The following is a 12,816-nucleotide window of genomic DNA, read 5'->3' as shown; positions in this document are numbered from 1 at the left end:
TCACATCTGGTATGCATCACATAGCGTGGCTCGGGGGGGAAGTCCCTGGCACCGGAGAACCCACAGTCCTCATTAGAGTGCATGTGTCACGGTGGCATCAACCCGCAGCCTTGACTTATGCTTTACATGAAAAATCATCCATCACAACACTGTCGACAGGAAACACGGAGCTCGTCTTGAACGGTTTGAGCTCGTGTTGGCGTCCTCAAGGGCCTTTTTCCTTTTTTCCTCCCGTCTTCACCCATGTTGTTGGGACTAGTAATGGCCCGAGACTCAGACTGGAGTCCCTGTCCTTCTGTTGTGCACTGAGCTCTCTAACAGGGACGGGGTTTGATGTGTTTCTTCTGAAGGAGCGCTTGCTTTGTCAACACTGAGGCCTCCGCACTGACACTATGGAAGCTCGACGCCCCGGGGTGACAGCGAGGGGGAGGGGAAGGTGGGTCACTGCACCCTGGTGAAAGAGGAAAAGAGAGGCGATGGGAGGGGGGGGGGGAGGGTGCCAGCTAGTGTGGCCAGAGCCCAGGGCGAGAGGAGAGAGGAGAGAGGAGAGAGGAGAGGGGAGACTGAGGCTGCTGGCTGCTGGCTGATGACATGTTATGGTCACAACATGCAATACCACCCAAAATACAGTTTTCAAACACTGAACACTGGTGGGGCTTTTTGTTGCAGCCACACAAAGAACAACGCAGTTTTACGTGTCATCATGTCCTTTGAGTTTCACTTCTTTAACAGTAGACAAAGCAGTGCGTGGGCAAATTATTTCTAAATTCTGACCATGTGAAGGGATACTAGACACTTTTTAAAGCAAAAAGAGATCAAAATAACTAATTTCTTACCAATAACTTTTGATAAATTAACTCATTATATGCTTTTTAATATTCAAAAGTACCAGCTCAATAAATTGGTGGCACCTAATTAGGTACTTTCCTTAAGTTATTCTAGTATATGCCACATTATACTTCAATTTCACTACATTTGGGAAACACATATTGTACTTTTGGCTCCATTGATTTTACAAATAAATCAAATATGTTTAAAAAAACATATAGTTCAGTACATAAATTAAACAATGTATGTGCGTTTATAAAATACCATACATGGTGAACTAATAAACTATGGTTTCAAACCTTTTTGGCGTATAATGCAGTGGGGGTTCATTTAGAAGTGTATGAGTTGTGAGCTCCACAAAAGATCAAATAGATTGAACTAGCAGACAGTCGACTAACGGCAGCAGTCAAATGCACAGATGCAACAGCATTAAGAATGTAACAATGCAATATATAACATGTTGTTTTTTTACAGTACGAGTACTTTGACTTTTGAGTGTTTAAATACATGTAGCTGATAATACTCGTTACTTTTACCTATGTTTGAATGCAAGACCTAAACTCTTAATGCAGTATTTTGATATTTGAATGCCAACTTCAATAAAATATTTGAGCACCTCCTCCATCCCTAGATAAATACTAATGTAATGTACCCGTTGTTGAAATAATTCAGTCTTCCTACAAGTAGCATTTCTCTACATTATTTCACACAACAACCAGAGCCAGCGTCTCTGTTTCTGTTGCATATGGTGCTCCGCCTGTTAACCCATGATATATGTGTGTGTTGTGCAGTGAAACTCGCTCTCAGTGTGTTCTCCGTCCTCCAGAGGGGAGACAGAGCCGGGGGCGAAGATCTCTCGGGTCGCCCTGATACAGAATGAGACAACGAGCCCCAAAGACACGCTTTCTTTCACCAACACTTTGTGTTAAGTGGCCATAAGTAACTCTGGGTTTGCCTTGTGCATGCAACCAGAGTTTATTCTCTCACACATCATTATGGATCACCCATGTGTGTGTGTGTGTGTGTGTGTGTGTGTGTGTGTGTGTGTGTGTGTGTGTGTGTGTGTATTCCCCCTCTGTTTCAGCTCTGACCTCATCCTGTCAGTTCCTACCTCTGATATGGAGCATTACTTCTGTGAAGCCACTGTTCAGACGTCAGCCACGAGAGAGTTTGGATCTTCTTTCTGTTTCTCTCGACGTATTAATCCTCTGGTCGCTGGGTCTGTCTCTTTTCTTTGTCTCTGTTTGAATAAGACATGTTTTCACTGTTAAATGATGCGAGTAGAAAAAAAAAAAGGATTTCAAACCGTTTTCTTTTCTTCAGTTAAAGATGATAAATGATTCGTATTTAAAGCTGTGCTGATCAAAATGTTCAAATGAAAAGCTATGAAATGTAAGAGGGTCACTTTACATTAAAGCACACACATATCACCTGGCTGCAGTTCCCTCTCACTACAGAGGACTTTAGTGTCTTTCATCTCATTTATTTCCGTCAAGGACCCCTAACACTACTGATTTGGGGGCTGCATTGGATTAAAATGACCCCTATAGTACATCATGTGTTTTCCCTGCCCCATACCCACCAACGTATTACAAAAATGCTGGTCAGTGGAGGAGAGGACAGAGTCATGAAGTGATCGAGTGGCGTAGCTGCTATAGATGTAAGTGAATATTTGAGTAATGACCGTGTGAAGGAAAATATTACATATAATTGTTAAACCCAGGCTGTTGAGCTATATGGTGGTATTTTGGTTAAGATGAATCACCTTCAAGGTACAATGTTATGATGAAGTCTCAACTGTATGCATTTCAACATGTTTGTCAAGCTAAATACGGGTTGTTAAAGGTCCCATGTCATGCTTTTCCGGTTATTACCCGTCCCCTTGTGTGTTATGTAGCTTTTTCTGCATGTAAACGGTCTGCAGAGTCACAAACCCTCAAAGTACACCCTGTAGCGAGTAAAACTCTAACACAGAAAAGACCTGTCTATGCTGCCCCAGAACGCCTCGTTGGAGATTTCTCTTTTTCCATTGTTTACTTCTTGGGTATAGTGACGTATTTCGGGTATAGTGACGTTACGTCCGCGGAGCCGTTACGTTTGGACCAATCCGCGGACTTCCTCACACACACACACACTCGGCGGGACGTTGCGAGGCTCGCTGCTGCGAGGAGCGGGACACTGAGCTGGCTCACTGGTGTGGGGTCTGCGAGACAGCGAGACAGCGCGGAACTCAGCCTGGGCACACACACAAACTCCCAGCCAGGCTGCGGGTGTGTGTGTGTTTCAGGCTGGGTTTCGCTGTGTCTCGCTGTCTCGCAGACGGCCACTCGGCTCACACGGAGGGGGGGGGCAGGAGCTCCAACAAGCCGTTTAGGACAGAGAGTGAATACACATACTATCCAGAGATGCTGTATGAGAAACCAATGTGAGTTTGGAAAATTGCACAATATACATTTATTTTAGTAGACCTCAACAATGGAATTATGATCAGTAGAAATGGCCATGACATGGGACCTTTAAGCACAATCGTAATATGTATATATTCGCAGCAAAGGGTATTATTTCCTTGTGGGAACCCCTCTTAAAACTCTAAATCCCCCCCTTCAAGTTGCTCTGACTTCAGTGCTGTTGGTTTTCTCTCTACTCTAATCAACACTATAGGCCACAGCAGACCGTTTTCATCGATAAATCTGCTGTTCATAACTGCTAAGATCGAAATGGAAAGCAAACCAAGTTAGAAACTATCTGGTGAACATAGTGGAGCATTTAGCAGCTAAAGAGACAGATATTTTCCTCAGGAGCCAATGGAAAGCAAAGCAGAGCTAAAAGGAGGATAAACACTGGAAAGAAACATTTAAAAGACTGAAAATGTTGCTCCATGGACACTGCTCGCCAACACAATCACCATATCAACAAGGGATGGGAAACACAAGAGGCCACACGACAAGATATTATCTCGATACTTCTTACAACAATATCATTTTGAAGCAGTTTTAAACATTTTGCCTAAACATAGTGTATTATGCCTACAGTATATTGCAATTGCACCTTCTCAACTTTCCTATAACCTCACCAGTAGAAACAGAGAGAGCTATGGTCACCATCAAAGAGTTGATTTGTATTTGCAATATTACTGGTTTGTTTAATAAAGTATCAATACTTGTGTGTTAATACAATATTTCCAGACAAACTATTGTGGTTTAAGCTCCATCGATATTACGTGACCAATATTTGACCTCTATGTAACAATTTGTCCATTTTGTGCCTACAGCTTAAACTCCATCCACCAAGTGTCTTAAGATCAATTACTGGGAACTATATCGTTGAAATGTACGATGGAAATTCAACATTAGTTTTCTCATTGGAGCTCAGTTAGAAACCTCTCTATCTGGTCCTGTTTCTTTACTACGAGTTCTCCCCGGAAAACTATCTCTCCTTGTAAACTCTGTCTCTGGATTCATCATCTCCAGAGTCTAATGAAACGCCCTCCGCTGTGTTTCAGCCGCTGAGAGTCGGCGTGATGCACCTGCCTTCTGCCAGCCTACAGGCGCTCCAGATAACTCCTGTCTGATTAGCTCCTTAGGAGGACATTGTTCCAAAAGCAATTCACTCCACTCCCAGTATTAATTTAGTCCCGAGAGAGAGGCCCATCCATCGTGGGCCTCGCTGAGGGTCCCCCCTCCGGCCTGCTAATAGCACGGCACCTCCTGGCCTGTCACTATAAGTGATAGTCTCTCTCCAAGTTTGTTGCCTCGTTGTGTTTCTCCCATCAGGCACTGCAACCTCTCTCCCTCCACTTCTCCCCTTCAGAGATTGTCGGTGGATTCATAACGGTTCTTGGCAAATCAAATACTCAAACAGAAACAAATAGTTTTTGTCGTCTGAAACTGACACTCCTTTGTATACTTCCGTAACATAGGGACATCACTATGTAACACTCTTCTGGCTAAGGGGCGGGACATCTAAGCGGTTGACCAATCACAACAGAGCCGGCCAGCCAAACAATCAGATGATCTTTTGTCTAAACCTAACCAATCATTACACAATGTTAATCATGTTGCATTGTGGGTTTCTACAAGTGTGATACAAGGCTGATATGAAACCAACACATTAATGAAACGTGTCATGTCATGTGTGTCTGTGGGTTTGCAAAAGACCCACGAAACAAACATTCATTTAAGTGACTTGTTTGTCAAATTAGGTTTAAACTGTCAGGATAACTCGAGTGCAAATGTGAGTGAAACAAAAACGCACATTTCTAGAGTCATTTTTTAAGTGACTTGTTTGTCAAGTTTCAGTCAGAATAACTGAAGTGCAAACAACAGATATTTCGAAAGCTCTTTTCTCCAATTCATTATTTTCCTAATCAAGCTTCTGACAATGTTGCAAATAAAGAGATTGTCGGTGGATTTCTAACGGTTCTTGGCAAAACAAATACTCAAACAAAAACAAATAGTTGTTGCCGACCATGAGGGAGAATTTTAACATCTTGACTATTACAGTAAAGCTATTGGGAGGCAACATGGTATAATTCATGTTGATCATTTGCTAATACAAACAACTCTGATCATCGGACAAATACTGAATTACAAACTAGTGTGATGTCATCTGACTATTGCTCCACCGACAGATCTGGCATCGTGGCCATGCTCAGAGTTGGAAGGCATTGGGAGGAAAAAACAACAACGCTGCGACACAAATAAACTATAGACCTCACACTCTTTGCTCTCATACCACTGAAAGAAATAAGAGAAAAGATAACAGTCCCTCCTACATATCAATTATGATTTTGGGTGATTGGACACCTTACTTTAACAATGACAGGAAGTATATACATACCCTTTGGATTAGGAATTTCATTTCAGCGTTTTCATGCGTGTTTAGGAGTACATATTACAAAAAATGGTAAAAGGTTTTGATGAAATATTTGGTTTATTTTATGCTTTGCCTCCATGTGAAAATATAGTCCAAACGCTGCGACACCAATAAACTATAAGCCTCACACTCTTTGCTCTCATACCACTGAAAGAAATAAGAGTTTGTTGCCTCGTTGTGTGTTTTGTTTTCCCGTCAGGCAGTGCAACCTCTCTCCCTCCACTTTTCCCCTCCCTCTGTAGGCGGAGGTTCAGGGCAGGTGTCTTCTCCGTCACTTCCATCACTCACGCTGGGGGTGATTCATCGAAAAGCTCGCCTTAAAGAGAAACAGTGGCTGCCTTTCTTTTTTTTTTGGGATGTTTGTGAGAGCTACCAGCAACAAGGATATAATAGAAGAAAGTCAAATAAAGCTTTCAATGTTGTTGAGTTTCTCCAAAGTGAATATAACTTGAAGGTGTTCTCTGATGTGGGGTGCACCTTTATTGATACAGAAGCTAAGATGTTTGAATCAGCAGGGGGCCTCAGCTGCCTCCATGTTTAATGTTTCTGTTTGAGAAGCTGTATGGTTGGAAATATGGGAAGGAGACTGTAGCTCTTCAGGTGTTAAAATGTTTCTTTTGTTAAGGGATGTACTTCAATTTGTGATGCATTCATGTAGAAAAGTACCAACCAATCAAATGCAACTAAATGGCCAAAGTACTATAACATTTTCGGCAATAGGTGGATATTCTTTTTTTTCCCATGGTAGACTCCTTGTAGTCCCTAGATATTTTTTTTTTGCATTCAAGGTTTCTGTCGACCACAGATACTTTAAAGGGGACCTATCATGCAAAATGCACTTTTGTACGTCTTTTCTACATGAATATGTGTCCCCGGTGTTCCAGGGAACTCACCAAGTGTCAGAAAAGACAACCCTCTCTATTTTCCTCCATACCCAAATCTCTAAAAAAGGGGCTGCAACGGATCTGATAAAAACTGATCCAGATTTGAACACTGTCCTGACGTCAGGACAGTGGCGCTACGGCTATTGGGCCAACTCCACCAATCAGGAGGAGACAGCCACGGCCATTGCCGTTCGAAAGCGCTGGAGACGCTGTAGTACATATGCCAGGCCAGTAGATGGTGCTGTTCTCACAGAATCAGCCCTTGCAAAAACAGAGCTAGAAATGGTCAAATTGAGCAAAATGAGGCATGGCTAAAATGCATGATCTGTTTGGTATTTTGAAAAAAAAAATATATAAATATGCCTTATATAGGTATGGTCCTACACTATATTATTCAAATATAGCATGATAGGTCGACTTTAAATGTAAATGTTTTTGCAAGTGCTGTAGGAAAACAAGTGGAGCTCAGAGTAACTGACTTAAAGGGGCCCTATTATGCATTTTTGTGCATGTAAATGGTCTGCAATGGCTAAAATTGCAGACCATTTGTGTTTGTCAAGTTTAAACTGTCATAACTGAAGTGCAAATTGTAGTGCAACAAAAACGAAATGTTATACCGAGGTAAATATATTGTTACCTTCCTCCTTCTGTCCATCAGCGTCAGCACCCAGATGTTTTACTCAAATCTTGATGTTTTGACATAAAAAAAAAATACATCCACAATATGCCGTCAGAGGTTTTTTTGGTCGGGAGGCTATGTTGTTTACATATAAAAAAGGCAGAGATGAGGATTATTTAATCAACCAAAACGCTTCAGGTAGAGATTTAGCCCCAAGGTTAAAGCAACGCTCAGCCTGCAGCGGCTTCATTATAGATCCAATGTTTATTGATTGGTGTTCATTAAAGCTGCTGCATAATTCATGCCAATACCAGCATATCGCTTCATTAGAGGACTCGCAGCGGCTTTCATGGATGTTTTAGTGTCAAAAGGAGGCATGACGGTTGTGACGGTGGCAGCAAATTGGGTGCCAAAGTGCACGACATTACACTATGTGCATTAAAGAGGGCAGAGTACTACCAGAAGCAGTACCAGTGTTGGTGCTTCAAACATTTTAGATGCAGTACTGCCATCATGTGGTTATAAACAGCATATCTACAGTGTGAGATAATACACAGCAGGTTATCCTAGCTTTCAGTAACAGTCTTTACCAACACTGTATTCCTACTTTGGACACGCAGTTGCACATATGTATATTTCTTTATTTATATGTGTAAATATACAGTATATAATAATAAACTTAACATCAAACAACACACCACCGACACCCTCACAATGAGCCAACAAAGATGGTCCGTCATCCTTAAACTCAAAGGACTGTATGTTTCCCCCCTCTTCTCCTACTACTGTACCAAAGCATTATCAAACCCATCCTCATGTACTGCTCCGCCTGCTTTTTCAATATCGCTGTCACCAACGGGACCAAACTCACACACACTGCTGCCAGGGTAACTGGACTCCCTACACCCAACCTCACAATACTTATCAACAGGGCCATCTCACGCATTGCAACCACAATAAAAACTGGACATAACACATCCACTTAAATCAGTACCTCGCCCCACTGCCATCCGGGCGTAGGTACAGAACACTGAAATGTAGAAAGGGTCACTTTGGGAAAAGCTTGATTCCTGCAGTCATTGCTGATTTAAATAGCAGGCCTCGCTGAGTGTAACTGCCATGTGTGTTGTCTGTGTTATTATTTATATATTGTATGTAAATAGTGTTTGTGTACAGTGCTTTGAAAATGAATTTCCCCCTGGGACAATACATCTAATATAATCTTATCTACTAATTATCTAAATTCATATCCGTGTACATGTAAAATCAGCTACTCTGATTTACCAAATCCCATTGTTGGATTTCTGTATCTATACTCTTACTTATATTTGTATTCTTTCTTATTATTATTGTTTAAACTTGTTTCACCTGTCGTATCCCGCATTTCACACCACTGATGTGCAATAATACTACATACAGTATGTGCAATACATACTATTTACTAATGTTATTACTGGCTGCTGCTTCTTTACTTTTATACGTTACATTTTTTTTGATAATGCTGCTATTCATCTTTGCTACTTTGTATGAGCACTCTTTGGTTTTAATTACAATTAACATGTGCTTGCCTCTTTATTCAATAGGTTAGTCTACTCTTATTTTGTCTTTATCTGAACCGTCCCCTTTTCTGTAAAAATGTCAAGTTCCTTACTTTGGGACACAAAGGATTTCTGAATATTACTCCGATTGCTGTTGGGGTTCCATTAAAGTTTATTATCTTATCTTATAATATAACACAACACGTTAACTGCATTTGTGTTTTTATCAGATACACATATTTGAAATGGTCTACACAGTAAAACACATTTTAATCATTCTGTAGAAAGTCTCCCGTTTTAGAGCAGTTAAACACAAACAGTGTACAATTTAAAGCAAATGATGGCATTGAAAGTTCTGCTGGAGCACATAAGGGAGAAATGAAATAATGACAGATTGAGATTTTATTTCTCTAAAGCCATTCTCATGATATTATCGCAGGCTCAATCCTGCCAAATGTTAATAAGTGCTTGTTTCCAGCAAGAGACGAACGGGGCCAACTCAGTTAATCAAACGAGATGTTCAGAAAGCACGTGTCCTCAGCAGGACTTTGAGATTTCCTCCGTAAAATTATTTCCCACTTGTCATTTTGCTTTGCTTGATTAATAACAGAGCGCCTGCAAATCATTTTAATGAGGTTTATATCACAGTGCCGAGCGTGCCGCAGCGCATTGCCAAAACAAACAAGGGTTTCAAGTGAAAGGGGGGGGATTAACCTGGCATGCATGGGACTCAGAGAAAGTTTTGTGTTTTGACGCTTGGGGAAATATGTCCTGCCTCTCCAATGTGGCTCCAACAAACCCAGGAGTCGACCATTTAAGTAGTTTTTGTTCTGCTCATGGCATTGATGCAGTTGTTGCCATTGTGTGGGAGACTTAGTGTGAAAGTGTTCGTCAGAAAATCAGCAGAAAGCTGTCATCAGCCATGGTAATGCTGTCTCTAAGGCAAACATGAAGATTAACTGAGGAACCTATACTCGACAAATATTTTTTTTTACAGTCCTCCCAACCAAGCCGCGGTTGTTTATCACTCTGGGAAGATGTTTGGTTGCCTTCCTCGTACGTCTGCTTTGGGCCCTTAAGCTGATTTAGCTACACAAGCACGTCGTCTTCAAAGCATGTCAAGATTTTCCACGCACACTAATGAGGTGAATGGATGGCTTTTGTTTTCTTCCCAGTTTTTAACTTCCCCCCCAAAGTGCTCTCATGACTTATACAAGAGCTGTTGCGGAAATCAGCCTTGAGCGTTTAATCAAATTTCAAACTCAACAGAGTGATCAATTTGTGCTGCAATATTTATCTGCCACACAAACAAAAGAACATCATGTTCACAAATGCACGCAACGACATCTAAAGAAGGCTGCACCAATGTCATTTTGGAAGTAAAAATGGGACTGTGACAGATTTAAATGCAGGTAGAGCGTGTGAGAATCATACAAATTAGAGTACAATCAGGCACCAAACAATACCTACTCTGATCTCTTCACAGAATGAAGATGAAGGAAATCATTTCTCTCACACCTTGAAGAATAAAAGCCCTGATTTGAAAAGCAAAATGATTCAAGTGCTAGTACGTTATTTTTTAAACATGTGGCTTTGTGAGGTTATGTTAGGACTCTCACCCTCAGGGGGCTATATCCTCAATTTTCCAACCCTACTTAGATCAGACTGGATCTAGAAACTGCCTTCTGTTCATGTGCATTTTACTATAACAAGCAATAGAGTGGTGCAGGGATGACGTATTTACCCGGAAATAAGCTGCGCATGGGTTCCCTCGACTAAAAAGCAATGGGATTTCTCCATAGGATTTTGGAAAATAGCTCGAAATAAGGTCTGTGGAGAACGAACCTGTTAGATAAATGCACGTTTTGTTCAGCCAGATAATATCCACATCTCTACCCTACTTTTATAATTTTCGAATCATAAACCTAATCGCCAGAAGCAAAATGCTAACGTTATGCTATAAACGAATGTCACACCGACTTAAAGGTCCCATGTCATGCTTTTCTGGTTATTACCCGTCCCCTTGTGTGTTATGAAGGTTTTTCTGCATGTAAACGGTCTGCAGAGTCACAAACCCTCAAAGTACACCCTGTAGGGTGTAAAACTCTAACACAGAAAAGACCCGTCTATGCTGCTCCAGAACGCCTCTCTTTTTCCATTGTGTTCTTCCTGGGTACAGTGACGTGCCCATACCCAAATGGACCCATTGGTCCAAATGGATCAATCCGTGGAGCCATTACGTTACGTCCGCGGAGCCAAATCAACGAGGCGAACCTACGGACTTGAATGAGCCGAGCGGTGTGTCGCATTTGTTTTAAAAAGGTAGCAACAAAAGCTATATATATATATATATATATATATATGATAGAGAGCTCTGTTTTCCAGCCTGAGTCTATTTAATTGATTGTTTTGGTTGTGTATGATTTTAATTAATTTGTTATAATTAAATGTATTTGTTTTATTTATTATATATAATTTATATATTTTAATATTATTTCACATTTAATTTGCAATGTTGAATGTTCAATAAAAAGTTCTGTTTGAAAGGATGTACTTGAATTATTATTATATATGATCATTATGTCAGTGGTCTAAAATGGTCTTACAACGGTGCCGACAATATTATCGTTTATCGCAATAATTTCCGGGAAAATGCATCGTACACAATTCATTATCGTGACAGGCCTATAGGCCTATATATAATACATATAATGGCACTGTTCTAGCGGTAAACACTTAAGAAAGAACATGTCAAGCTATGTGCTGTATCAGAAACAATGCACGGCGTGTTTTGGGAGTAATATGCTGTGTGTTTACATTAGCAAGCATGCTAACACTCAGAGCTAGCCATGGAGCTAACGCTGTAGGCTACTGGAGAGAATATGTGTAACGTAATGTCCTTGTGGTAAACCCTGCGAGAGAGAAAGGTTTGAGCTCCATACTGTTTCAGAAATAAAGCTTGGTTAGTGGTTAGGAGCATAACATGGCATTTAATCACCGCAGCGTTTAGCTGAGATCTCCCGGTAGCAGGGGAAAGCTGCGTGACGCTACAAAGGGGCGTGGCTAGCAGCAGAATCAGCCTGTTTGCAACAGGGCTGCAAAAGAGGGGTATGAGCAGTATGAGGCATGGCTACAATGGGTGATCTGTTTGGTATTTTAAGCAAAAAACTTCACAGACATGTTTTGTATAGGTATGGCCCTACAATATGTTTTTCCAATATAGCATAATAGGTCCACTTTAAAGTTCACCCAGTTTTGCAGACTTTGAAACAAATGGGACTTGAAATGGGATTGATCTACTCACCATGCAACCAGATCCAGAATCACTTCCTGGTTAGAAATGTTGGGGGTGTGGCTTTATACCCTCCTCAGCCAATGGCCTTAAAGGATTTGTGTTTAGGTTGTGACAGGAAAACAGGGGACAGCATTATTAACATGTTTACTTTACATGTTTATGATTTCCAAAATGAAACCAACTTTAAATCTAAATCATTTGATGTCTGTCTAAAAGTAATTACAAATATAAAACATAAATGAAAGGTGAGTAAGGTGTACAAGTATATCTGAAATGCATACATCGATTAGCTAATTGACTTAAAAAAAAGAAAATATGAATTATTTCCATATTCATGATTCATGTTGTTATTTTAAGTACATTGTTCTGATTATTCCTACATACCTTTGCTCAAGTAACATTTAAATCCAGGACCTTTACTTCTTTATTGTTTTCAAAGTGTGCTGCTGCTTTACTAAGATCTGAAAACGTCTTCCCACACTGCTGTGAAGTAACAGAAATAAAGGAGACAGTGGTACACTTAATAAAGTGGAGCATCCAGGAAAACATATATGTCTCTCTGTGTCTGCTAACATTTAAGATATTGATATGTTGATGTAATACATACTGTAAGTGTTATTGTCGGGAGTTTGTAGTTAATTTGTGTAAGTAGGAAATAAACTGAGAATTAAATGTGAGCTTGTGGATATATATATATATACAGTACCAGTCAAAAGTTTGGACAAACCTTCTCATTCAAAGGTTTTTATTTATTTTTGATACTTTTCTACATTGTAG

At 40.5% G+C, this 12,816-nt stretch overlaps 1 protein-coding gene across 1 annotated transcript in view; it reads right to left on the bottom strand.

Moving 5' to 3' along the window:
- LOC117496706 (BTB/POZ domain-containing protein kctd15) overlaps nucleotides 1–2,068 on the bottom strand; it is a 42,013-nt gene extending 39,945 nt beyond the window's left edge. The window contains exon 1 of the mRNA XM_034148442.1: nucleotides 1,940–2,068. The gene's annotated coding sequence lies outside the window, so the exon portion shown is untranslated. The remainder of the gene's footprint in view (nucleotides 1–1,939) is intronic.
- Nucleotides 2,069–12,816: the final 10,748 nt, after the last annotated feature.

The sequence above is a fragment of the Trematomus bernacchii genome, unplaced genomic scaffold (assembly GCF_902827165.1).
Source record: "Trematomus bernacchii unplaced genomic scaffold, fTreBer1.1, whole genome shotgun sequence".
Classification (NCBI taxonomy): Eukaryota; Metazoa; Chordata; class Actinopteri; order Perciformes; family Nototheniidae; genus Trematomus; species Trematomus bernacchii.
Note: the sequence above shows the minus strand (reverse complement) of the source record. Positions and strands in the feature narration are given on the sequence as shown.